Source organism: Zonotrichia leucophrys, chromosome 14 (assembly GCF_028769735.1).
Source record: "Zonotrichia leucophrys gambelii isolate GWCS_2022_RI chromosome 14, RI_Zleu_2.0, whole genome shotgun sequence".
In the NCBI taxonomy this organism is placed as follows: domain Eukaryota; kingdom Metazoa; phylum Chordata; class Aves; order Passeriformes; family Passerellidae; genus Zonotrichia; species Zonotrichia leucophrys.
In genome coordinates, this window is record NC_088184.1 from 11,498,656 (window position 1) to 11,526,556 (window position 27,901).

General features: G+C 49.3%; 1 protein-coding gene across 4 annotated transcripts in view; it reads left to right on the forward strand.

The window, feature by feature from the left end:
- The window catches only part of ELFN1 (extracellular leucine rich repeat and fibronectin type III domain containing 1), a 102,874-nt gene that overhangs the window by 71,338 nt on the left and 3,635 nt on the right, over positions 1-27,901 (forward strand). The gene's annotated exons all lie outside the window — the stretch shown is intronic.

Consider the following 27,901-nt stretch of genomic DNA (forward strand, 5'->3'; position numbering starts at 1 on the left):
CTCACTCCAGCTTTGGCTCCTGTGTTCCTCAGGCTGAAGCTGTCCCATTACTTGGACTGTTTGGACCTTCCTGCTGAGCAAAGGCAAAGGATGGGGCCAACATTCCTAGTGTGCAAGAGAAGGGAAGGAGCTGCCTTGTGGAGCAGAGAACCCAGGGATTGTCCATTGTCCACCTTCCTCCTCAGTTTGACCAATACCTCCACATGGAGACTCTGGTTCCTGCTGTTGTGCTCATGGACCACACATGTCCCCAGCAAAGAACCATTTTTAGCTGACAGCAGTACTGCAGCATTTCCTGTGCATGCAGCCAATGCACCTGGAGCCATTCCCAGATGTCTCTCCTCATTAATGCCCCCTTAGCAATTTTCTGAGGACCAGCATCCATCTCCAGCATTAAAAACAGCTCCTTCCTCTTTGATTTATGGATATTAATCCATGCCAGCAGGCAAGAGGCATGACATGTCTACATAATATATTCATTATTAAATCGTTCCTTTCCTTTCTCCTCCACCTTCCAAAGCTGCACTTTTCTTATTTCTCTGTAACATTTGAAGCTCGGAGACAACTTCCAATGTGGAGCAGTCAGCATCACTTGGTAGATGATCCTCACCAGTCTGTGCTTCCTCCCCAGTGGCCTCTGTCAGGCTCCAGCACAGAGAAGACCCACTGAGCCCTGTCCATGAGGGTGTGCTGCTCCAGAGCTGTGGCCAGGGCTGTGGCACGCTCTCAGTGCCACATCACTCATGCTGATCACTGCACAGGACAGCCAACTGCATGAGCCTGCTGGCAGCTGTGCCTGACACAGTGCCCAGGCAGGGCTCCAGCCAGGGTGAGCTTCTCCTGCAGCCATTCAGATGCTGGCTCCACATCAGTGATGGTTAATGCTGGCCAACCCTCTGATTCAGGGCCCAAAACCCAGATGGGAGAGTGTTACCTTGACCTGCCCAAGCCATGCTCCTGGCTCTGGGTTGGCAGCCACCTTGGCAGCTTGTTGATGACTCCTGTGGTACCCCAGTGCTCCCAAAGTTCAGGACAGATCAGATTGAGCAGCCAGCTTCTAGTGATCTCACTGTGCTGTGGCCTGGGAAAGGAAGATCTCAGAACCTTGGCATGGGGCTGGTTTAATTTTCCTTTCTTGTGTTCCTCAGCCTGCTCTGCAGCCTCAGGACAGCCCTGGGGCCTGGCAGCAATGCCCTTCATCCCACTGAAGTGCACCCTCCTCCCCATGGCAGCTTCTGCAGGCCCATCTCCCTGCCCTGATCACTTGTTCTGGTGAAGAAGAGAACAGGCAGATTTGGGGAGAACAGGCAGATTTGGGGATCCCATCCCTGCACTTCCCTCAGTGCATCCTGACCTTGCTATCAGCACTGTGACAGCTGTGGTGGCAAGGTGAGGTGGTTATCTCTGTTATCCCCCTGGATAACTCAAGAAGTGCCTGCAGCTCCCACTCCTGCCTGCCCAGCTGCCCTGGACCATTCCTTCACCTCTCAGCAGCACCTTCGCAGGAACAGCAGCCCACTGTGTGCTGGTGGGCTCTGTGCACATAACCTCACCTTCACTAAACCCAACGCTCCCAACTATCCTAGCAATCCTCTCAGCAGCCCTAGGAGGAGGAATGGGACTCAACCAAACACAAATCTGAAAAATCCTAGCCTTTTCTTCCATCTCCCACCTAGGCTGAATAGCAATCATTATCACCTACAGCCCTAAACGCACCCTCCTCAACTTCTACCTATACACTAAAATAACTGCAACCATTTTCCTTACCCTAAACACAAAGTCCTAAAGCTATCTACCCTAATAACTGCATGGACCAAAATTCCATGTCCTTTAAAATTTGTGCTTTTCTCTGTCCCTTAAAGGGGTGGAAATACAGCCCTGCCTGAATGGCTCCTTGAAACACAGCCTGTGCCATGCCTGCCCCTCATCTCTGCTCAGGTTTCTCCAGACCTCCTGTCTCCCTACCATAAAACAGCAGTTAGAGGAAAAGATTGCAGCTAAAAAACTGATGGCATCTCTCTTTGCAGCCTGGCAAATCACTTCCTCTCTCTCTCTTGCCCCCACTTTGCACTGCCCACGTGTCCCTGCTGGGGCTCTGCTCCCAGGGACCTCTGTGAGGGGAAGGAAGCAGCAAGGCATTAACAACTTAGGGAGCTCAAGAGCAGCTTAAAAAATACTTGTGTTCTTTTGGTAAGTATGAATTTGTCCCAGTGGTAATAAGGCTGGTTTTGTTCAGCAGGCTCTTAGCAGTGATTATTGCTGTTTTTCAATTTAAAAACCAGACAGTCTATTTATAATGCATAGTATGTGGACTGAGATTTTTTTTTATTATTATTATTCTCTTTAACCCAGCCTTTAAAACGTGTTGTCATTGCCACTACTACAATCCAAGGAAGCAGAGGGGCATCTGACACCTGCAGAGCCTGTGGGTGGAATGATAAGTGAAATGTAGATAACAGAGCAAGGCTGCAGTGATGCTGTGGGGAAGTGGTGAAAGGTGCCAGGAGGGAAAGGTCTGGGGATGCACCTGGGAGGTATTTTTGGTGGGGTTGAAGGGGCTCTGGACAGAGGTGCTGAGTATTTGGACTATGTCCATCTTTTCTCTCTTTTCTAGAGTAGGAGTGCTCAGTGCTCACACCAGCCCCATCCCCAGCACAGAGAGCAGGGGAAAGCCAAGCTCCAGCCTTGGCCTGGCACTGGCTCCAGGATGGCAAAGACCCCTGGAGACAGGCAATGCCCATGGGTGCTGGGGTGATGCTGAGCAGGATGGGGGTCCCAGGGGAGCATTGAGGGGTCCAGCAGAGCGCTGCTGTGGGCTCTGGCCTGGCTGAGAAGCTCCTGCAGGCATTACATGAACATCTCTACCTGCTTTGGGCACTGGCTGGGCTGGCATGGCCCCTCCCAGGCTCACAGCTTGCCAGCCCTGTGTGCTGCTCAGCTGCAGAATGTGCCAATGCCAGACATTAGGAGACATTGGACACTGAAATGCTGTAAGACATTTTGCTGTGGCAGCATTGAAGGTGTTTGTTGGATGCTCCCATACAGGATGTGGGGGCTGCTTTGGCTCCTCTGAGCCTTGCTCTCCATGCACATCCAGCACCACTGGACAGCAGGAAATTTCCCACTTGCTGTGAATGGCTGAGTCCCTCTTGGACATTGCAGCTCACCTGTTGGCCCAAGGAGCTTCTTGAGTCAGACTTTGCTGCAGACAGGTGTTCTGAAGGCCAGGTTGTGTTTGCAGCCAAGCTGGAGGCCACACTCTGCTGCCTCTGCCATGCTGAGGCTCCTGTTTGTTCCCTTTCTCACTGCAGCTTATCTGACAGTGCTCCTCTCTCCATTTCCCCACACAGCCCCTTTTACTGCCACCATTTAGTTATTTTCTTAATTAAATATAGATTATGGCTGTGGGAATAAGGGATTATTACTTATTCATAAGCTACTTAGATTTTTAAAGCGTGTGCGGAGCAGAGCTTATCACACGTCTGTGTCTGCATCATTGCCATGCCAGGAGCCAAGGTGAGCTCCTGTGGCACCAGGGCTTCATCCAAACCTTCTTCTCCTCTCTCCTCATGACCTCTGCACCCAGAGGAGCTCTTCCTTGCTATCCTTGTTCCATTTGAGCCTTGCCAGGCTTTTCCCAAGGAAACCACCTGCACTGCCCTCTCCCAAGCTGTTCCAGCCTCTCCATCCCGCCTCTGCCTTGTCCCCTCCCCAGGGCTGTTGGCAGCTCTCTGCCAATGCTTCCCCAGGCTCCCCACCGTGCCAGCAGCTGCTCCACCTGCCCTCCACAGGGGAATGGGCCCTTTGCAGGAAGCAGCTCTGCAGGAGGGTGCTTTGCTGCAAAGTTTTCTAGGAAATTCCTCCCGGTTTGTGGGTAATTGTTGACTGAGCTGCAGCCCTCCTGAGGGGCAGGAGGAGGAGGCAGGGGATGGGGCTGTTGGCAGGCTGGTGGGAGAAGTAGAAGAAGGAGAGTGTGGTGGGAAGGTGGATGCTGCTGTATAGCCATAATGTTTGTCCAAAGCCTTGTGCTCCTGCAGAGTGCCCAAGCAGCAGGGTTGGGAGCTGCTCCTTCCACCCCAAGGACCAGCAGCAGCTTCCCAAGGCTCTTTCTGTTGCCTTGAAGAGTGGAGAACTCCAATCTCTGGGTAATAATAATAATAGCAGCAAAAATAAAACCATCTGACCTGGTTTGTGCACACCAGAGTGGACTTCTGTCTCCATCTCACTGCAGTTTTTCTGTCCCCAGACAGTGCCATTAATGCCTCATGCTGCAGGGCTTGTCCCAGTCTGCAGGCAAGCCCTCAGGTGGGATCAGGGCAGCTCAACACACGCTGACCTGCAAGGAAAGAGGCCCCATTAAATCCCAGAGCCCATCTCCCTCCATCCCCCTGCTCCAGGGCTGTCCCCAGGGCTGCAGCAGGGTCCCAGCATCTCTCTGCAGGTATCCCTGCTCTCGCCCTTGGGGACCCATTAGCATTTCCATCTTGTTCCTCCTGTCTTCTCCTCTTGCTCCTGCTCCTTGCCTGGCTGAGATGGCAGCGTGGGGCTGCTCTGTGTGAGCCAGTCTGTCACTGCCACCTGCCACTGTCCCCATGCCTCCCATGTGCTTCTTTCTGACAATTTTCAGGACTAATGCAAAGCTCTGGCTTGATAGCCCTGAGGTCTAAAGACCTTTTGTCAACAGAGCAGATATAAGACAAGCTGCTGCCAGATTCCTCTGAGCAAAATGATCTTGATAAATTGGAGAAATGGCCTGAAATCAATACACTGAAATTCAATAAAGTCGAGTGCAAAGCGTTGCACTTAGGAAGGCAATATCAAAATCACAGATATAAGATGGGGAAGGACTGGTGAGCCAGCAGGAGAGTGGCTCAAGCAATGGAGCAGCCCTCAAAGTGAGCAGCAGACAATAACCTGGTGCTGGAGAAAGGGAGAGCAAAGGCACATCTTGCCCACAGATGTATTAATAGTTTCAGATAGAAGGCAGCGAGGTAATTTATTTGGCTCCATTTAGTGCCAGTGATGCATCAGCTGGAGACATATATCTCCAGGCTTTGGCATCACAACTCTGAGAAAGATTCAGACAAATTGAGTGAGTTCACAGAGTTTTGAAAACATGCTCCAGGGAAGATGGACTGAGAGAGTTGGTTTGTGCTCCAGGACCGAGACAACTGGAGGTAGGATGTGTAACATTCATCAGGGTGGAAAAAAGCAGCCAGAAAAATGATGCTGATCAATTGGTCAAGGGTTGGACAAGCTGTAATAGGCTTAAACTGCAGCCAAGAGGTCTTGGGTTAGGTGCTCAGGAAAAGCCTCCTAAGGACAAGGTTGTCTGAGAGCCTGTGCAGGCTGTAAAGGGGCTGTGTGGGAGTCCTGTCCCCAGGAGAGCCTCAACAACCACCTGAGGAAGGATCTGCATGGAGGTCACCTCCACAGCAGGGATGAAGTTTCACCCCAAGCAGGATTAGCTGTGTTCTTGGGATTACCAGGTTGAGACAAGCAATTTGCTTTCTCTTGTCTCATGTCCTCTTAGCAGCCATACCAGGGGCACCTAGTAGGTATATATCTACATAAAAATTACATATAAATATAGATATAGATGAGATAGATGAGATATAGATAGATATAGATATAGATATAGATATAGATATAGATATAGATATAGATATAGATATAGATATAGATATAGATATACATATACATATACATATACATATACATATACATATACATATACATATATCTAAAAACAAATTACATTTATCCACTTCTCAGTTTGCCTTGCACCACAGACTGGGAGAGCCAATGAAAGGAACCAGAGACTGAGATGGTCAATCCATGTGTCACTAAGGATGACAACAATGTCAGCTTTGCTGTCTGGACCAACCCCTTTGATTTGGTGTTTGGTAATTTGGTGGCTAGATGCCACCCTCCTCCAGATCAATCCCTCTCAGTTGCATTTTCTGATCATAATTAATGTTTGCTGTGTAATTACATTGATTTTTAATGTGCTCTGAGAGATGAGGGTAGTTCTTGGGCAGAACAAGTGAGGGAGGAAGGGGCATGGTGGTGATCCTGTGCTGAAGGGGAGAGCACTGGGGGCTGCTCCCAGCATGTGCAGGGGGAATCTGCTCAAAAAGCCCATGTAACACAGGGGTGTTGCCAAGCTATAGTGACAAGGGGCAGGACACTGAAATGTTTGCACTGCTGCTCCTTTACTCCCTGCTCAGCTGGCCCTGCTTTCCACCTGCCAGCCCTGCTTGTCTGCTGCCCTGGCAGCCTTGCTGCCATTACTGAGCTCAGCAGGGAACAGGGTTTTATTTATTTACCAAGTCACAGTGGGAAGAAGGATTTTAGGGCAGCCTGAGCTTCCCAGAGCTGTGAGCAGTGGATAAAACCTCCTCCAGCTTTGTACAGGGAGGCTCCTGCAAGGAAGAAACCTCAGCCTGTGCACAGCCAGAGCTGTGTCCCTGCTGCTCCTCGCTCGCTCGTGCTACCAAGCAGCTTTGTCATGAGCATGTAGAGATGTAAGAGGCACCTGTAAGCCTCCCAGGCTGCTCTGTGCTTCCTGAGCAGCCAAGCTGTTACAGCCAGCACCTGCACAGCAAGCCCTGGGAGATGCTGTAAGGAGGCAGCTTTGGGTAGGCAGCACTCAAGGCTGTCAAAATCATGAGGATTTGGGTGGCAGCACCAGCAGTGAGCTTCAGGATCCTTCTACTCATGATAAAAACTACCTGGGCAGTGCTGGGCCTCCAGACCTGACAGTGAAGGAGAAGGATGCTGGGCTTTCAGCCATCTGGGGGTGCCTGCTGCCTTCTGGGTTTCTGTGCACAGCTGGCAGGGCCAGGGCTGCAGCAGCAACTCGTGCCCAGCACGGGGGGTGACATTTCCCAGCCACATCTGGGGTGCTGCAGATGTGCAGATGTTTGTCAGAGCAGGTGCCCACAGCAGCTGTGTAAATGGCAGGAGGGCAGTTTGTGTTCCTGCTGCCAGCAAACCCCCTGTGCTCAGCAGGTCCCAGAGCTGGCACTGCTGTGGCACATGCTGCTCTGAAGGGCTCCAAGAGGAGCACCAGCCTTGTCTGTGCCCACCTCAGGGAGCAGGCAGGTCCTGGGCCACAAAGTGCATGTGCTGCAAACACAGCCCAAAATGCTGATGGAAGGGCCAAATCCCCTCTGCCACCTCCTCTTACCATAACACCAGAGCTGGGCTGCCAACCCATCCATCCATCTGCATGCCAGCACCATTTGTCCAGGTGAGCCATTGCAAACCTGCTCATGCCAAGCTTTCCCCTTTTTAAAGGGATGTCTTTCATATTTTTTTCCTCAGCCCCTTGTTTTCCATCACACGTTAATTACACCACCACCCAAGGATGGTTCTTGCCTGAGCAGTTCAGAGGAGGCCACACAGCACTGAGTCAGCATTGCCTAGATGAGAATGCTGTGACAATCACTGCTGAAAATCAGCCTTGTCTCACACAGGTGTTAGGAGGCAGCCACAGATGTTGCACAATTTTTTCAATTAAAACCCCATAAATTAATAAAAAAATAACGAGGCAGGCGCTGTGCTCAGCAGAGACAAAGGAACGAGCTGTCAGTGGTACTGTGTGGGCCCACTCACCACTGCGGGCAGGGAATGCTTGGCTGGTCACACCGTGCACTGGCCAAACACCTGTGGGCACTTTGTGTTACACAGGGGGTGCCAGGAACATTTGATTTCTCCACTGGCAAAGGCCATCCAGCCCTGCTCTCCCCTTTTCCTGGCTGGAGCTTGGGAGAGGCAGGACCAGCCCTGGAGCTGCAGTGACCACTCCTAGCATTGAGTGGATATTGCAGGAATTGGGAATTAGCCCTTTAAGTAGGCTGAGAGCCCATTGGTACAACAAAGGCTGTGTTTTTGGGGTTTGAGAGCCGTGGTGAATGGAGGTGGCTCTCCCTTTTGTGTTGTGTGCGTGCCCTAAATGCAATTATTTGGCTCCTACCATGTCTGATATTATTATTTTCTTGCTATCTTTGGTACTTTTATGGCCCCATCACCATAGTAACTGAGCATCTCAGAACCCTGTGAGGAGGGAATAATATTATTCCCCTTGTAGAGTTGAAGGAAGAGAACAACAGCAAGGCTCAGAGCTGGAGGCACAGGAGGACTTGAGTCCATCCATGGCCAGGCACTTTGGTTCATATTCCTGATACTTCCAGTTTTACAGTCACACTAAGTTCTCCTAGTCAGCCCTAGATCACATTTCCATCCATTTCTCTTCCTCCTTCCCTGAGTCAGTCCAGCAGCAGCTTCCCAGCTGGAGCTGCTCCCTCCTGCTGCCCCTTCCCTGTGCACCACCAGATGATGGGCACTGCCTAATGTTGGTTTGCTCTGCTGAGGACTTTCCCTTTGCACAGACTATGTGCAGTATCTTTAAATACTGAATGAAAACCAGAGCAAGGTCAGAGCCAGATGTGTCAGATTTTCTTCATCCCTGACCCATTCCAGACTCATTTCCACTCTGGGGGTTTGGCTGTCTGACAGAGAGTCAGAAAGAGGGATTTGAAACCAAGTCCTCAGCAGCACAAAGTAAAGACTGAACAGGTAAGGGCAGGCCAATGTGTTGCCCAAAAGATTGACCTGGGTTTCCATCTACCTGCTTCTGGCTGTTTTCCTCTTCCCTGGTCACCTCCTCCCACTGTGATGAGCCTGCTCCCTCCCTGGCCTCCTCTGCCACCAGTTCATGGCTTGTGATGCTGCTATCACACTCCCTAACACATCATCTCTTTACTGCCTTCCCTGCCTCAGGTTGTTCTGGAATAAAACAATCTTCAATTATTTATCTCCTTTTTTCCCCCCATTTTGTGCAATATATCATTTTTTAATTTAAAAAAATGCCTTGTGGAAGTGAAAGGGGCTATTAAATATTTTGGTCCATAATTAACATCAAACCCTTGACTTAAAATCTTTATGGATTGAGTGATCTTCATTAGCTGTTGCATGGGTAACACTGCACAACTTTTGGTGGCCCAGGGGCTTCAAATCACCCATATTTCTGTCTGACAGAAGAGACACAGCAAATTTGAAGCATATTTCCACCCACACTCTAAAGGTGGCAATAACATTGGCGTTGAAGAACTGGTCTTTGATCCTGCTGGATTTTATGGATGACCAGCTCTTGTTAGAGCTGATGAATGCAGCTGCCACCTTGCCAATTTATGGCATTATTCTTCCTGGGCACCTCCACTGGCACATTCGTTATGGTCATTGGACACTAAGTGACAAGTTCCATATTCTTGGCTTTCTGAATGAGGCTGGAGTGAGCAGATACTGGTGCTCTCATTAGGTCTCTGCTGTGTACTCAGCTATTAGCCTGCTCTTGCTAAGCAGCTCTGGACTGTCTTTCAGGCTTTGCTTGTACATGAAATGAGCTGACAATTGAAAACCCCTTGGCTGTGTTTCATAGCCTGGCTGTCACTCAGGCACCTCATAACAGTGAGGACATCAGAAGCAGGCATTCTCCAAGGTATGAGAAGATGGTCGACTTTCAGCCCTTTTATTCTTTTCTCTTCAACCTGAAATGAATTTTTCCTTAAAGGAATCTTGGTTCACCTGGCACAGGATCCAACTGCAGTCCCCAGTGCTACATTGGCATGGCAGCTTGGCCATCCTCTGTAATCCATCTTCCTTTCCAGCTCCAGCTCTTGAAGGAGGAGAACCTGAGAGAAAGGCCAGGCTGTGGAGGGGACACTCATCCCCCAGGCCAGACCTGCTTGGGACAGCACTGCCCCACCAACATCAACAAACAAGGTGTGCTGCCATTGTGGACAGAAGTCAGATTTCTGTGATCTGACTGTGCCACAGGCACAGCCAAGGATCCACAGCCTGGCAAAAGGAAGGCAGAAGCAGGCTTGGCTGCATGGACTTTGTTAAAATGACTCCAAGCCCCAGTTTGCTGCTGTTGTAATGTGGGAAAGAACTGGCACCATGTTCCCCATGGCAAGGCTTGCCTCTACCTGGGGGGAACTGGAGAGATATTTTAATAATCTAAGTATTAGTTGCATCCCCAGTCCCCTCTTTGAGGCTGATGCTGGGCAGCGAGGCTGAAAATTAATTGCAGGGTTTTAATTTTTTCATTATTTCTTCATTTTTCTTCTTTTTGTTTTTTGATTCTCATCTCAACTGTATTAAACTTTAAATCCATAGAATATGGGATATGCAGCAGGGATTCTGCCAGCTCTCTTCTGCTCTCCTCCATTTCAGTCCCAGCCCTGTGGGTCAGCAACAACATTTGCTGCACATAGCCAATAGCCTGTGGAGAAAACAAAGCTGGGAAGAGTCCATTTTCTGCTGCTTTGTTTCCAATCCTGCCCAGGAATGGAATAAACTCAAACAGGCACTGTTTCAATCAAGTTAGCTTCTGCTGAGTCAGCTCCATTTAAAACTTGGCCTTTCCAAAAACCCTGCAACTCTCAGAAACCCCGGCCAAGATTCTATGGGTAAATATAAAATGAATTAGGAGGCAGGTTTTTAAAATAAAGGATTGCTCTTGGAACCCAGGGGTAATGATAATTCCTCAGGAGAGCACAGAATCTCTTAATCAGTAGCCCTGAGGTGCAGGCTCAGCAGCACAGTGGAGGTGGGAGTGGATGGAGCTGCTCTTGGACACCCTGGTGGATCTCCCATCCTGGCTGCTGTTCAGTGGGGCACAGCTGGGTTGGAAGGGGCCCTGGTTTTGTTTTCTTTTTGTCTCTCTGGTAGCAACAATCTGGCTGAAAAACCTCTCCAGGCAAGTCTGTGCACTCAGAACTGGTGATTCAACCCCACCCCGGCTGTCTGGAGGAGAGAGATTGGTTTCATTGCTGTTTTCAGCAAGGACATTATCAAACAGGTTTCATTTGGATGGTGTCATTTCAGCCTGGCTGCGTGGCGTGGCTGGGATGCTCCGCTTCGTTTGTGTTACAATTGAGTGACTGAAAGAGATGAGAGGGAAAAGGAAAATCAATTTTGAAGTATTTCTTTACTGCAAGAAAAATAACCCGAAACGTCGACTTGTGCCCCCAGCCTGCTACCAAATCAAGTTTTGCTATCTTGAATCTTCTCACAAGCCAAAATGTCTGGGATTTGTCCAGCCTGCTGAAGTGATTGCTGCAGGATGATCTCACTTTGGACAATCCAGGAGCTCCAGACTCATGCTGGAGGCACCACAGGGGCATGGAGAGGGAGCAGCCCTGCCCCAGGACAGCCCCCTCTCCCCATGGATGTCTGCCAGCCTGTCCCCAAACAGCATTTGCATTTTCCCAGGTAACCACTGCCTTGCTCCAGGAGCCTTTTTTGTCCCCAAGTCTAACCTGATTTCTCTTGCTGTAATTTAAGCTGATTATTTCTTGTCCTGTCCACCATGAACATAAAGAACAGATTATTCTCTTCCCCTTAGCAGCAGCCTTTTAAGCACTTGAAAACTGTTATCACATCTCTTCTTCCATCATCTCTTTTAGGCAAAATAACCCAGTTCTTTCAATCTTTCTTTGTAGGTCATGTCTCGTAGACCTCTGATCATCCTGTTAGCTCTGTGCTGCCTACAGCAGCGCCACCTCCTTTCTGATATGAGCTGCCAATACCAGAATCCACTCCAGTGTAGACCTCACGGGGCCTGGGCAGATCAGAGAGATGATTTTGTGAGGCTCCTGGGCCACAATGCAGCTGGTGCATCCCAGGGCTCTGTCTGCCTCTTGATGTGACAGGGATATCTCATGTTCAGCTTGTGACCCATGAAAATTCACAGACCTTTTTCTGGGGAGCTATTGCTTGTGGGCTTGGTGTTTCCCATGAGGTTTTGAGGTGAATAGCAAAAGGCAGAAATGAAGCATCTCGAATGAATGTTGTGTTCTCTTGTGTTTGTCAGTCTCTTGCTGGTCCTGATTTTGGTGTGCTCATGCATTCAAAGCACACTTTTGGTCAGACTGTGTGGTACCTGGGTTAGATGTAACTCTGTCCATGCTGAAGTTGGTTTTTTATGATCCTTTCAGTTGCTGACTTCCACTACCTCATAATTTCTAGTGTTTTATCTCTTTTGTGCATGTCCTTTTACTGTCTAAAATATGCTGGTGTTTAGCAGTCGTTAATCAGCATTTTATGCAAAAGAGATGAGATTTTCAATTTTCTGCAGCCAACAGAGCATTGAAAAGCCTGTCTCCATCCCTCAGGAGCTGTTTTTAGAGTGAGCTGAGCCTTTTTCCATGACTTTTTTTCCTTAGAAACTGGAGGTTTCTGTCCAGAAGGACTCCATAGTGGGAAGCTGAAGGTTCGTCCCTGGGGCTCAAACCTAAAGGGGCTCAGTGCAGGGACTCCAAATGATCCCAGGAGAAATACTCCCCCCACCCAGCCACAGAGTCAGTCCCCAATGAATATTTGAATTGTTTATGCCACGTGGAAAAGCCCATTTCTCAGAGATGGGGCAGCACTGATGCTACTGCTCAGGGACACAAGGGGTGAAGGAGCCCCCTGTGCTCAGGTGAGCCTGGACCAGAGCCTGAGTGCCTGTCCTGGTCCCCAGGGGCTATCACAGCATCAGCTCTGCCCAGTGCTGGCAATCCCAGCCATGCCAAAGGTCCCAGGGGGAGGGAAATGCAGGTCACTGCTGGGACAGGCATTCCAGGCAGGGGAGCTGTGCCAAGGTACTTGGGCATGATAGTAATTAATGTGGACATTGCTGGTAATGGCAGAGCTGGTGCTGCAAGTGAGTGCACAGAGGCAGGAAATGAACCCCATCAATTTTTAAGGTGTCAGCTGTTTGATGGGGCAGCTGCAGGGATGGGGATGGCTGGAGCTGGTTTGTTAGGCAGGTCCTGCCCACAGCTGGCAGCTGGATGCAAACACACAGGTCCTGGCAGCTGGATGCAAACACACACACAGGTCCTGCCCACAGGTCCTGGCAGCTGGATGCAAACACACAGGTCCTGGCAGCTGGATGCAAACACACACAGGTCCTGCCCACAGGTCCTGGCAGCTGGATGCAAACACACCCCTGCCCTGCCATGGGGTGGGGTTGCCTTGCTGCCTGCAGGGAGACGGCCCTGGGGAGCTGGCAATGGTCCCAGTTCAGTGAGAGTGTGAGCAAGGCTGTGGATATTCAGGCATCCAACCAGAAGGTGTGTTTGAGGGTGATGATTTAGGTGAGGGTCTCTCTGGTGCTGTCTGCAGCTATTCAGCCCGTGCTTCCAATGGGTCCCAATTCAGCAAAGCATGTTTGGCTGCAGGTAAGGGCATTTCCACTCCAAACCCTTCTCTTGCAGTGGAATAAACCCTTTTTGTCCGGGATCTGAGTGGTATTTGTAACGTTTGGGAAACCACCCTGTTCCCACTGAGAACCAGGAGTCTCTTGTCCCCAGTTCCCACAGAATCAGTACAGATTGCCACAGAGTAGGTGTTTTTATGGACTGGCTGCTCTCTGCCTTCACAGTTCTAATTAAGTTGTATATTTTGGAAGTAAAAGTGTCCTTTTTGATGATATTGGTCAGGAAAGCTCTCCAGCATCTCCAATAAAGGGCAAGGAAGAGGCAAGTGATCTAAGGCAGGCTGTAATGAGCTACCAGAGGCAAGCCCAAGGTCAGTGGGGGCAAAAGGGCCCCTGTCATGCTGGCTGGTGGTGCTCAGCTGGTCCCCTGCTCCTGCACACTCCCATCCCCACCACTGTGGCTGAGGATTTGGGTCTGCACTCCTTAAACACACTCTGGTGTGGAGAGAAGCCCCTGCCATGTGGGTGGCACACTTTAAATCCACACAGTGAGAGGAGGGATGCTCACCTCACTTTAGGGAGGGGACAGATGCATGCCAACACCCTTCTCCCCATAGGGGTGAGAGTATCCAGTTATTCTGGAAGAGATGGAAGCACTGCAGGAATCATCTGCAGGGAGAGACACCATGTTGGCAGCAGGCTGAGATCTGGGGCACTGATGAGAGGAAATCTAGGGCATCAAAGAGCAGAGATTGGGATAATCAAGGAGAAGAGATCTAGGGCATGGAGGAGCAGAGATGTAGGTAATCAAGGAGCTGAGATCTGGGGCATCAAAGAGCAGAGATGTGGATAATCAAGGAGCAGTGATCTAGGGCAGGGAGGAGAAGGGGTCTAGGTAATCAAGGAGTGACAATCTAAGGCACCAAGGGGAGTTGCTGTGGGCATCAAGGAGAGGGATCTGTAGCACTAAGGAGGGACATGCAAGAAGGTGGAGACAGGGCTAATGTCCAGCTCTGACCAGTGTCACAGATATCTTTTAGGAAAAATCCTTTCCTTAGGATTTTTCCTCCTGAGAAGCTGAGAGGCCTCAGGAAAAAAATGTAAACAATGGTTATCTGCTGCTGTGGAATGCAACAGGCGCATCTGTGATTGGCCCATGTTAGATGTTTGTAATTAATGGCAAATCAAAGTGAGCTAGCTCGGACAGAGAGTCCAAGCCACAAACCTTTGTTATCATTCTTTCCTTTTCTATTCTTAGCTAGCCTTCTGATGAAATCCTTTCTTCTATTCTTTTAATATAGTTTTAATGTAATACATATCATAAAATAATAAATCAAGCCTTCTGAAACATGGAGTCAGATCCTCGTCTCTTCCCTCATCCTCAGCCCCCTGTGAACACCATCATGGAGCAGGATTTCATATTCCAGGCTAGAGGGGAACAAACTTCCACAGGAAACTCTGCAGCTCCCAGGGCTGTCCAGAACAGCTGAGCCTCAATTGGCAGCTCTAGGCTCCTCCAAGGGGGAACCCTGGGCTTGCCTCAGCCAGCAGGAGGGAGCCTGCCTCCCCATCAGCAAACATGATGTGTCTGAAAAATAGAGCCACGCTAACAGTTATTGATCTATAACTTTTAACCAATTTCTTTTTTACAATATTGGATTGCGTGCTAATATTAGCTTTTTATGGTCGGCACTAGGCAAACTCCACTCCATCAGCGAAAAACAGCTCCTGTGGGCCAATCTGCACCTCCCATTGAGCTGAATGATAGAGGGCTGGAACAATATTTTTTGACAGATCAGTTCCTGTTCAGGGTAGCGGTGGCCATTATGCAAATCGAGCTATAAGAAGTTTAAAAGTCTGGAACCATTATATTTCTTTATTTCATTAACATCAATGCAAGCAGGCAACTTAATACAACAGGGTGATCCCATTTCAGGGCTTGCACAGCATAGTCCCCCCATCATTTAACAGGACTGGTGATTTCCTCTAGAGGTGCTCCCAGCAGCTGTACTGGGGCACTGAGGCATTTTTTGCATCGTGCAGCTGGGAGAGGGGTGGGTGACAAATATCTGAGAGCAGATTAGAGCACAGGAATCCTCTGCCTGAGCTGGCAGATGGCTGGGAGGGCCCTGCCCCTGGCAGACATCCAGGAGGATGGGGCACAAGGAGGGGATCCATTACAAGGGCCTAATTTCCCACTGGGCCTTGGGGATCTGCTCCCCACCTCAGAACACCTGCACAAAATCTCTTCTGTGGCTTCCCCACCCCTGATTCTCTGCATGGGCCATGAGAAGCTGCTTGGGCAGAGCTGCCCTGCAGTCACAGGGTGCACAGAGGCATAAACACTCAGGATCCAGGGTTACAGGGCAAGGCAGCATGGTGTTAAGCCCATTTCCTCCAGCCCTGGTGCTGGACACACATTTCCCCAGCAGAACAGCAATACAAGGAGCTAAGCACTGATATAACACAGTGCTTATATGATATGATGCTATATGATATGATGCTATATGATATGATGCTATATAATATGATGCTATATGATATGATGCTATAAAGAGTAATGATTTGTGCCCCTGCCCATGCCCTGACCATGGTGGTGGCCACCCTCCTCCTCCTCCTCCATCATAGCAGCAGCACCACAGACACAGACCTTCCCAGCCCTCCCCATGCTCCCTCATGCCCCTCACCTGCACCCCAGCAGGGCACAGGGGCACTCACTAAAGCAGCTTTGCAAAGAGCACCCATCCCACTTTGTGCCCCCTTCAGCTGAGGGTATCAGCACCTCTTTGCTATTACAAAATTAATACACAGTGCAAGGAAATTATGGGGTCCAGGGGCTCAGCCCTTGCATTAGTGCTTTAAGGAAGGGAGTGGGTGATTCCTGGTCACCCACAAAAGCCAGCAACCCTGTGAGAAGCTGATTCTTTCCCACACCCTCTTCCTGCCTATAACTCCCACACCAGACATAGCCACGTGCACACTCACACTCACCTATTTGCATAAATGTGGAAAATAAAGATCACAGCCTGCCACACTAATGGATCCCAGCACTACCATAGCTCCATTATAAATGGCAATGTCTTGGAGAATTACTGCTAAAGACTCTACCTTTTAGTGTTGAAACTTTTAATTGATTTTAAAATACACGATCAATCACAGTTAATCAAGGAATCATGAAGAAGCTATCGTACACAAATACACAGAGACAGCATATAAACTACAATTAATGACCACTTAAACAATGGGGGGAATGAAAATAGGATTATTTATTAGTGTTTATGGACAGTAGTGGATGAACTAATGAAGCAGCAGCATGGTGGTGTGTTAGAAGCCAAAGTTGGTGATACTTTACACCAAGTGGCCATAAGTGACTCTTCAGTGGATGGGTCAATGGCACAGTTTGGAGAAATCTTTTCCAAGGGAGGAGATGCCTTTCCCCCTACTCTAAACATTACATGGCCTTGCAGCTGCTGGTGGAGGTCAGGATGTAAAAAGTAATTCCTGGGTTCTCATCACAAATCCTAGGGCCAGTCAAACCTGTCAGGCACAGCTTTGCTCTGGCAGGGGGTCCTGTAGCCCCTCAAAAAACACCTCTGGGCTGCCTTCAGCCAAATCCCTGCCAGGGAGCTGCCTAGTGCCGCTAGACAACTCTGGCCTTAGTACCAGGGGGAGAGGTTAAAAACCCATCTGAGTGCCCTGTCCCATCCCTGGAGAGCCAATTCTTTGTGTCTCAGGGTGACAAGCAGCCTGATGGGCCAGAGGAGGGTGAGCACAACAAGGGCTGGGGGTTATCTAAGCCTGAGCCAAGGACAGTGAGCTGGGGCAGGGCAAAGGAGGTGAATTCCATGGAGATATCTTGGGGCTTCTGAGGTCTGTCCTTGTCCACAGCTCCAGGTGGTCTGTCCAGGATTTAGCACAAAAGACTATTTTGTCTAAGCTGGCTTTATTCCCACCCACGTAGGCAGAGCCTTGCAAGCCCAGAGCCAGGTGCTGCTGAGGCACACACGGACACAATCCCACCTGCGCTGCCTGCAGACCCATTTGCCTTTGCTGTGCTGGATCAGGACCTTCCTGTGCCTCCAAGGGGACACTCAGAGGCACACAGGGGTGTGCCATTCATACAGGGAGCAGCCTTTGCCTTCCAGCTGTGCAGTTTGCAGCTTTCTATCCACAGCTATTTGGTTCTCTAAATTAATGAGCAGCACCCAGATCCCCTTGCACATGGAGGCAGTGATGAAACAACTCCTGGTGAGGAGAAGGGGACAGTCCAGAGGAAAGTTTGTGCTGTTGCACCATTCAGTGCCACCTAACTCCAAAAGACACCACCAGCACAATCCACGTGCTGGTGTCCCTGTAGAAAGGTGGGGACTGTCCCTCCATCCCTCCTGGGGCAGGGGTGTGGGGATATTCTTGTTTCTGTGGTGAGATGAAGCCTCATGCTTGAAGGAGGCTGCATTTAGCACTGGACTTAAACTGCTATTAGTCATCTCCGATCTCTGAGAGGGAGCTGACAGCAGGTCAGCCCCCATAACCACATCTCCCCTGGGGCTCTGGTGGGGGCTGAGGAGGCTGCAGCCCCTCTCTGCCAGCCCTGCCTGCCAGCAGCCTCCTCCCCACAGCGCCTGTGCTCGCTCGCATGGATCAATGTCTTCCTCTCCTCCACTCTCTCTTTTATTGCCTTGCAAGTTGGCCCCAGGATGTTTTATCACACCACAGCACATAATACAAATGAAAAACAAAGGGGAAAAGTTTGAATCATTTTTTTAATATATTCATCCCTGTGCTGGGGAACAATGATCCGTCTGATTAAATCCGCATGCCAGAGTTTATTAAAGCAGGTTGGCCTCTCGCTTTCTCTCTCCTTTAGGCAGGGACAGGCTCATTAAAATGAGCATACTCTGCTCCCTCCCCAGTGCAGCCCTGCCTCACACAGTCCCTGTGCTGCTGCTATCTCAGAGGCAGCACCAGGAGCTGATGGATGGGGCTCGGCAGCTCAGTTTCCCCTGGCAGCAGCTCAGCAGCCAGGCTGTGGCTTTTTGGCAAAGGGCAGGAGGAGCCTTCAGCCTCACAGCTGATGGGAACACAAATCCAAGGAAAAGCACCTTAAAATGGGAGGAAGCCTGCCTCAGTTGCCCTGCCCCAGTACCTGGTAGGTCATTTAGCTCCTCCTGGGCTCTGTTTCCCATCTGTGAAATGGGTTTCACGGGCACTGCTTCCCCATTAGGATAATTAATGGCTATAAAGCACTTTGGATCCTGCACTAAGAATAAACCCATCAGCAATGACAAGGTGACAAGTGGGCATCTGAGACACTCTCTGCCTGGGACCAGGTCCCTGTGTGGGCTCCTCAGTGTCCCCTCAGCTGCTGCCCTGCAGCTCCAAATCCCCTTGGGCTACTCAGGAGGGTCCCTCACCCTCACCAGGGGGCATTCCTAGCATGCTGGCATTTGCTGCAGCTCCTCTTCTTCCTCAGGAGCCCTTCAGAGGCAACCTAAGTCTGTTCCACCCCAGCAATAACAGTGGCTTAGGCCCTGTAATCCCTCCTTTACTTGACTTTGGGTTATTTTGAGCAGGAGATTAAAGGCGATTATCTGCATCACCTGAGATGCTGCACTTTCTATCTCTACCCCCTTTCCTCCATCCCCAGGAGCTCACCCAGGCCCAGGCAAACAAACCCCTCCCTCCTTCCCGTGTCCTCTGCCAGGCTCTGGTCTCAGGACAGCTGTCTGTCCGCAGGGTGCTGCCATGTGGTTGTCCATCATCAGCCTTGCTTCCTAGATCCAGCTTCCCACCTGGCCACCCATGCGTCCTGCATCCTGAGCCAAGTGCAGGGATGCTCCACAGGAGGGGAAGACAAAGGAGGGCACCCCAGCACGCTGTGGCACTAATTGGGATTAGTTCAGTAGGCTCCTTGAGGAGGAGCTGGTAGCAGAGAGGATAAACAAAGTCCTCCTTTGGGCACTGCAATCTTGGCAGGGTGTGCTGGGTTCAGCATCAGATATTTACTACCACAGCTGGAGGATGGAGAATGGTTGTTTGTTTGGGAAATCCCACACTATTAAAAAAAAAAATAAATCCAAATAAATAGGAAAAGCACTGAAAAATGTCTGTTTCGTGCCCAAGGAGGAATCCCCATCACCTGGCAGCATCTAGCTCCTTTCCATGTTCTGGGGACCATGTGCTGCTCTCCAGCTAATTTCACTTGGATTTAGCCAAGCACTTGGTGCTGGTTTGAGTCCCTCCCGAACCCTTGCTGAAATCAGCACCTTTATTAAACGAAGGTCTAAACAAGCAGAGCTACAAGCAGTGACCAGAAATGTTAATTTACCTTCCTTTATGGCTGAGGGATGCTCAGACATCCCAGTGGGGAGGAGCAGGAAGCAATTGTTCCCCTGGGAAGCAAACTCCCACACATGGCATCACAGCAGCGTGTGTGACCTGTGCACACATTCATGGCAAGCTCACACCTTCATGGGCTGTTTTTCCTCATTTCAAACTACACCAGCCCAGAATCCATCTGCCACCCTGGAAATTAATAGCAATCATTAAACAAAAAGAGCTGGCAAAAAGAAGCCTGAGGTGAAAAGCAGCTATTTCTGCCAGAAAAAAAATTAAAACTATTTAGACATACAGAAAGTCATTTATTACTGTGAAGTCCTCCCTCCACCTGGGGTTTAAATCTCATTACAGTTTGTCCAAAACAGATGTTACCCTTTAGCAGTAGATTATTAACAATAAACTCCAATCCTCCAAAGAGGGTAGGTGTTTTGGGTTCACTTGCTTTTTCAGCTTGGGTAACCTCCACAGGAGATGTTTGGGGAAAGGACGGGCAATCCAAACTCTGGCACAGATCCCTGCTTCTGTTCCCTTGGACTCCAAAGCTTCTTTCCACTCTCCATATCTTCTGTACAAGCAGGGAAACACAGAGGCTCAGAGTGGCCACAGACCTGGCTGAGGGGCAGCCAGGACGCTGAGCAAGGGCTCTGTGTGCTAACACACAGCAGCTCCTACTGCTGCTTTTCCACCATCAGTTGGGCATGTGCCTTGATAAAAACCAGTTTATTTTGGAGTCTAGCATGTGCACAACCCATTTTTTACAAGCTTCTCTGCATCTGGCTACACACTTTTAGGTAGAAGGCTGTTTGGTTGAGCTTTAGGCATGCTGGAAAAAATAAACCCAGTGGTCCCTCATGCCTGTAGCTGGGTATCCTCTGTGGGCAAAGATGGGTTTTGCTTGTTCCCACCAGTGCATGGGCATGCTCCAGTGGGAAATCAGGTTTCTCTTGAGAGAAACACTGCCTGGCACCATGTTTAACCAGCCAAGCCCACAGTGGGGTATCTGTGTCCTGTTTAGATTTAGCATAATAAAAATACCTGCTCAGGAGTCTAGGAGCCTTTTAATCATGCTGTAAACATAATCAAATGAGACATTAATATCAGCTCCAAACACTTGTGGCCATCTGGCTGTCCAGCCCTCTCCCTGACCATCTCAGGTAGCAGGAGGCACATTCCCAGTGTTGTGCTAAATAGATGTTCTCACAGTGCCTCCCAGCAGTGAATATCAGCTATTTTGGGACTGTTGATGGTGAATCCAGTACCAGCATCTCAGGGCTGCCTCAGAAAACTCTTTTTTCTCTCTGTACAATTTTTCCTGCACCCCAAGGGAAGCATCAAGAGCTCTCCTGGGCCATGTATGTCTGTGAGTACTTATTGCTGAATAGAATATTTCCCTTAGCACAGCACATCTCAGGCCTTGAGGCTTTACAGTTTATACCCAATCCCTTCATGGAACCCTGAGGAGAGCCCCAAGAAATCAGTGTTGTCACCTCCCTGCAGGAGCAGGGTGTTCTTGGGATGGATCTGTTGCACATCCTTTAATGTTATGTCAAAGGCATGATGGAATAACTGCAGAGGCTGTCCTGGTGGGAAGAAAAAGCTGAAATTCATGGCTGAAATTAAACCATTAAAGAGCAGCTGAGGTGAATGAATGCACACAGCCATCTTGTGGACTCTGCCCTCTGCCAGAGGGTGCAGTCACTGCTGTGCCACATCCCTGTGCCTCCTCATGTGCTGACCTGCACCAGCCCCTCATCCTCTCACTTCTAACCAGGCCATAACATCCCACCATCAGGCTGGGACCACTGACCCACCTCCCAAATGTCCAAATAAATGGATATTTGTTTGTAGCCTGGCTGTCTGATCCAAGCGGAGTGTCCTATTAAAAAAAATAAAAAAATAAAAAGGTGGGTGCGTATTTCCACTGCTGAAACATCAGACCCACAGCCTGGTAAACTGATTTTCTGTAGAAACACAGCAGCTGTTTGGGTTAGGAGGGCAGGGTTGGAAATGTTGATGAGGACCTAGGGAAGGGTCTCCTCCAAGAGGGGACGCAGGTGAGCTGCTCCAGCAGAGCCACCTGCAGGAGCAGGGCTGTGATGGGGAAGCTCTGTGTGCAAGGTGGTCATGCTTGGTTTCCTCTGCAATGCTGTTATCCTGAATAAACATTAGATTGGTTTTGGAGGGCTGCCCAGATGATCATTAACCTTCTCCTGGCCCATGACAAGAAGCCAGCCTGCAGCACTGAGCTAAAATTAGGCTTGTAGGGCACTGGGGCTTGCCAGATATAGCAAAATCTGGGCAGAAGCCCCTTCAGAAAGTGGATGGCCAGAGGGTTCAGCCTTAAGCTAGGCTTCTCAGCTCCAGAGGACTATTGAAATCACAAGATGACCTGGATTGGGAGAGACATCTGAAAGTCTCCAACCAGAAAAGCAGGACCAGCTTCCAAGGTGAGTGAGTCAGTGAGAGGTTAGCAGAGGTGTTTGCTCACAGCACAAACATAACAATTCCTGTGTGCAGGACACGTGCTGGTGGAATGGAAGGGTGAATTCTGTTCTGCCCACCCAGGGATCACAGCTCATGAAGTCCTTCATGAGCTGTGTGTTTCCTTGTCCATCTCTCAGCACTCAGCATTACATCCTACCTAGAAACTGAGATGTTGCACAAAGTCCCCTTCACAGGGGAAGGGCAGGACAGAGGGGAAAGTTTATGGTTGCAAATGCAACCATAAAAATATCAGAATAAAAAAGGCACTTGCACCTCTAAAAATAATTCCTGACAACTCACCATTTCACACATCCATCGCCAGATTTCCCCCTGTGCAAAAGTGGGTTTTCCCATTTGGGAGGCAAAGGGTTATGCAGGCTTCCTGCAAAAATAAATTAGTGAATGAAAGCAGTAAAGCCCTTTTCCAAACAGCAGCAGGGATCTGAGTGAGGATGACAATGCAGGGGAGCTCAGATTGTCTCTGCTGAGGAGCACCAGCAGCTCCATTTCCAGTGTGGGACTGGCTCCCTCCATGGCATGGTGCTGAAAAACATCCTGTGATCTTCACTATTTACAGGGAAAAGGGGACTCTTGCTTGCACACCAGACCTCTGCTTTTCCCCAGCATGCCATCAGCATAACCATCCCATAATGAAGCTGTGATTCAGACTGATTATTTCCAAGGAAAAACCCCATCAAGAAAGTACTAGAGAGGCTTTCTCCCATGGAAACACATCTTCCTTACTGCTAGAGTGGTGCCTGATCAGAGCTCTTACTCCTCTACATTCCCTAAAATGTTTTTCCTCTTCACCTTCCCCTAACTCTGTCTCTCTCATCACATTTCTCAGCTCCTTGAGGGCTCAGCTGCTCTGTCAGGGGCTGGAGCTGATGTTCCACTGCAGCTCGTGCTGATGTTTTGGAAGGCTGGTTTAATGCACAGGTACCCCGGCTGGGCTTAAGAGGTTGCTCACCAAGAAGATCATTTATGCATTTACTTAAACTCAGCAGAGGCTTCTGCTCAGCAGCCCACAGCAGCATGAGATAGGGTTGTCATCTCAACAGACCCTGGAAACCAAGCAGCATGAGATGGATGTAAATGATTTCAGACTGCAGCTGAGTAACAGCAGAATAGTCTTATTTTCTGAAATCCCAACAGTTTGTCTTGAAAATGTTGTCATTTTAAACCAGAATTTATCTTGCCATAGAAAAAAAGGTTCTTAAAAATGTTTGTGCAAAGAAAGACTGTTCTGGCCATTGCCAGGCTGCAGCTCTGGCCTCATCCTGGCTTTTGTAGGGAGGCACAGTGGCTTTGAACTAGAGCTCCCCTCAGACACAAAGTTTACTGCTAAATTAAATGGGATTGACTATCAGCTTCCAGTAAAAATCATAACTTTTTCCATCAAGGTTAACATAGGAATAAGCCAAGGAGAGATTGGCCCCAACACCATACAGAGTGTTGACATACTGGTAATATTAATGTCCCTGTATAGAGAGCAAGCATTAATTTCTCTTTGTTTCTCCCAGTGTCTCCCAGAAAAGTTATCTCTTTGCCATCCCTCCCACCTGGACAGTTGTCATACATTCTGTGACCTCCCAGAGTCCCAGTAAAACTATCCTGGATGCAATGCTGGGCACTTCTCTCTCAGCCTCCCCTTCACCTCTGTGCTTCATTCCTTCTTAATCTCTCCTCAAACCTCTGTGGAAAATATATCTCTTCTCCCTTGCCTGTTTTTCTTAAATAATAAATAATAGCAGGAGAGAGAGTAGAATTGATTGGAGAACTCTATTATCTGACACTGTGAGGCTTTTGGGAATAAGGTTGGGATGCACAAAATGCTGCCTAAGCCCTGTCAGTGAAGGGACCAGGATGTCTGGATATAAAACAAACTTGAATTTTACAGGCCTGAGCATTTTTGTGATCCAGGGAGGTTTTGATTCTGACCAACATCACCCAGCAGGAGTCATGGAGCAAAGACCAGGAGTATGAATAAGGGAAAATCTGCCTGGAAGCCTCCTTTCCCCACCTGACATATACAGGATGGACATTAACTATTTACAAGTGATTTCATCACTATTAAAGGTTTCATCTGCCATCTTGGAGCTCTCCAGATTATTTTACACACAATGAAGAACCAAGGTTCGCTTTAAAATCTGGTTTCTGTTAGCCAAATTCTCCCTCCCCTTCTGTTTGGGTGACTGAACACTCATGTTTGTACTGTACCACTTCCATTTTCCTCTGGCTCTCTTTGTAGGGGGGATAAATTTTTGATAAAAGAGTCCAAGTGGCTGTGGAAGGGGATCTCAGAGAAGCTGGAGATGGAGCAGCTAGTGAAGAGAAAGTTGTGGAGATGCAGAAATGCCAAGGAGAGGAGCCCTGCTGTGTGTATACACACGCACACGCATGCGTAATCTTGTGTTCCCTCAGTAAATGTAATCCACAGTTTGAAATAACTCATTCAGTAGAATAACAAAATTAGGAACCGAGTGCCAGCTCTCTTCCCAGCCCCCACAGCTGCTTTGTTTGCTTCCTTGCAGCTGCTGCTCTGGTTTGATTTTCCAAGATGCCATTAGTTGGGAAATGGAAGCAAAAACTTCCCATTCAGCTTGTGCTGGTTTTTGAAGCTCCAGCTTTTCCTTTTTCTTTCCACCTCCCTTGCTGTGGGGTTTCAGCCAGGATAAGGATGCTGCTGCTCATCAGGGCAGGCTGCAGCCTCGAAATTCCAGCCATCCCTCTTTGCTGCTGGGTTGCTGACAGGGAGCAGGGCTGGAGAAGCAGAGATGGGTAGGAGGGGAGATATCACAGTGAATATTGAGGATTAGCAGGGAGAAGCAGAGATACTGGATATCAGAGGCAATGTGCAGGAGGAGCAAGGAGTGAGGGAGTGGTCATTGCCCCTTTGCTGGCCTCTGTTGGGCACAAAAACCCAGCATCACCTCAGCTGGTCAAACCACTCTGCCCCCTGAGAATGGAAGAAAAGGGAATTGCAGCAGAGTCTGGAGGGTCCAGGAAACTGCAGGAATGGTGCAGGAATTTCCTGGGTGGCTGCCATGGCCTCGTCATGGATGTGGCTGTTGTCATTGTCACCATGGTGCCACACTTCAAGCCTTTCTGACTGAGATTAAACCCATCATTCCAAAACATTTCTATTGTTATTCCACACTCTCTTCATTCCTACCTTTTGCTTCATTCTCCAGCAGCAAAAGAAACCCACAAATTGCCACTTTCCTGGTTTTTTTCATGTGAGAGTTTTGCTGGTTTGTTCCCAGGTTTTCTCAGCTCTGTGGGGGTTCAGAGGACTGGAAAAAGTGATGTGCAATTGTGTTAGCAGGAGAATGAACTCAGGACAACTGGGCAAAGATGAATCAGGCAGGCAGGAGGGTTAAACCACTGGATCCTTGCAGGATGCTTGGTGCTGGTGTTTGGGCACACACCCACCAAGGCTGGGATGGAGGCTCTCAGGAGCCAGCAAGATGAACAATTATGCCTTTTCTGCAAAGCAACAAGACCCACTTCTCCACTCACCAGTCATGTCCCGAGAATCTAATAAAAAGGGAGATTAGCCCCTCTTTCCTCTCTCACATCTCCTTAATGCTGTCATTTTATTCACACTTTGTAAAGCAAATAAACCAGCAAATTGCTTGCTTTAATGAGCTGAAATTAAACTCGGGCTGCTGATAAAATGCCATTTCTCCTTTCTGTTGTTGGGAAGGACCTGGCTGATAGGCAATGTATGGGAAATAAGAGAAAACATACAGTGGGAGACTTACTGAACGTGTTTGAGTCATTTACTGCTGCTCTTTTTCATCCTCAACACCTCCAATTAGATGGGGGAAGCTCAAAGGTGCTGTTGGGGAAGGCTATAGGGGATCAGCCTGGCAAGATCTGTGGGGAATCTGTCTCTGCTCCTTGCTCATGGATGGTCCCACTGCATGAATTTCCTCTGTGAGGAAGAGGCTGGTTTGGCTCTGCAGAGCCTTCCCAAACGCAAGCTTGCCCAGACAGGGTGGTTGGGCCACAATGGGAGATAGAGGGGACAGAATAAATGTTTGCTGAAGAGAATATGCCATGTTCATCCTTTCCTGCTGCCTGGGCTGGGTTTGGCAGGGCTTCCCTTGCCACAGGTCCTTGGAGGAGAGCAGGGAGATGCTGGAACAGGGAAATGCCACCCCAGAGGGACAATATAAGCTATTGCCTATGGCTCTGCAGGCCAGGAATGCCCTCATCCCACACCCTTAGGGGCAATGCACATCCCCACAGGGTGCAGGAGGAGCTGAACACCAGGCTGCTCCTGTGGCAGAGGAGAGCTGGCACACCTAGAGAGAAAGTCTCCACAACACAATGTGTGTGCTGGGATTTTCACCCCAACTAGAGGAGCTCAGGGCACTTTGCTTCAGTCTCCCACCACCCCATGAAGAGCTATCATTATCTCACAGCACCAGCGAGGAGGCTGGAGTGCAGAGAGGTTAATTGAGTTGTCTAACACCAGAGGGATGCAGCAGCAGACGTGTTTCAGTCTGGCACTGCAGCCTGTGTCTCTGTGGGGGTGGCAGGGGGGGCACTCACCTGCAATCTGCCAGGGAGCACAGTCCCGCCTCCCTTGCTGGCTCTGAGGACTCAGCTGTGTTAAAATGGACTTGCAGGTATTGCCAGAGCATCTCAGGGCAGTGAGAGCACACGGAGGGAAAGGTGGCTGGAAAGAAAGTCTCATGTGCAGAGAGCTGATGTGAGAGAAGGTCTTGTCGTCCATGTAATGGAAACACAACTGTGACCAGGGAACAGACTCACTGGTCACAATCCAACCAAATAAACTGTTTCACTGCTTATTATTACTGGCCTGTTTACCAGGGTACAAACTGAATGGTGGACAGGGGTTTCTGCAGTGAAATATGCTCTCCTTTTCTGCTGGTATTGTGCTGGAAAAGAACCTGGGTTCTTAGGGACAAGGGTCAGAGTATACATCTGCCTCTAAACAATCAGCCCCACACAATTTTCAGGTGTGTAGCACCAAGAACAGTCCAGCCTGGGCACTGTAAAATGGTCTGGAAAACTGCTTCTGGATTTATACTATTTTTCAGATTTAATGAAAGAAAATTTGGATGTAAGATGTGGCCCTATCTCCTTCACAACTTCCCAAGAAACCTGCAGTTCTTACCAGCCATGTTTCCAATGGAAACTGTTCCAAGTTCTTCTTATGGCACTGAATGTTTGCTGATTTTCCACACCTCTGCATCATTTCACCTGGGAGGGAGAGCCTTGGAGAAAGGCAACAAGCCCCCAACAAGCAGGGGATGCTGGATGGTTCACAGTCACACCAGTGGGTTTTGCAAAGGTTTCCAGGAACAGGACAAGTGCTTGATGCTGGGCTGTATCCCAGATGCCACATGGCAGTGCATGCAGAGAGACACAGTGTCCTCAACCAGCACCCCTTGTGTGGGCACTGCTGCTGCACACACCAGCACATGAGACAGTCAGGATTCCCCTCAGCAAAACACTGCAGCATCAAATCTACATCAGAGCCACTTGTCTAGACTTCATCTGCTCTCAGCAGAGAGGAACAGACACTTCTGGGGCATCACTCCTCTCCTCCTCAGGTAGACACCTAAATAGGTCAGACGAACGGTGCGCTGGATGTGTGTTGGTCTCAACTGCCAAAAAAGTGATGCTGGACAAGGGCTCAGAGGGTGACCTCAATGGTCAGTGACCACCTCTCCTTGTGCTGCCAAACAGTGCCAGTGGCAACCAAATAAACCAAAGGCTCCTTGAAAGGTGGTTGCCAGGATGAGAAGGCGAGTGCCTAACTAAGAAGGGAGTTGGATGGATCTCCAACACCTCTGACTGCTGACTGTCTTTCCTTTGTGCTGA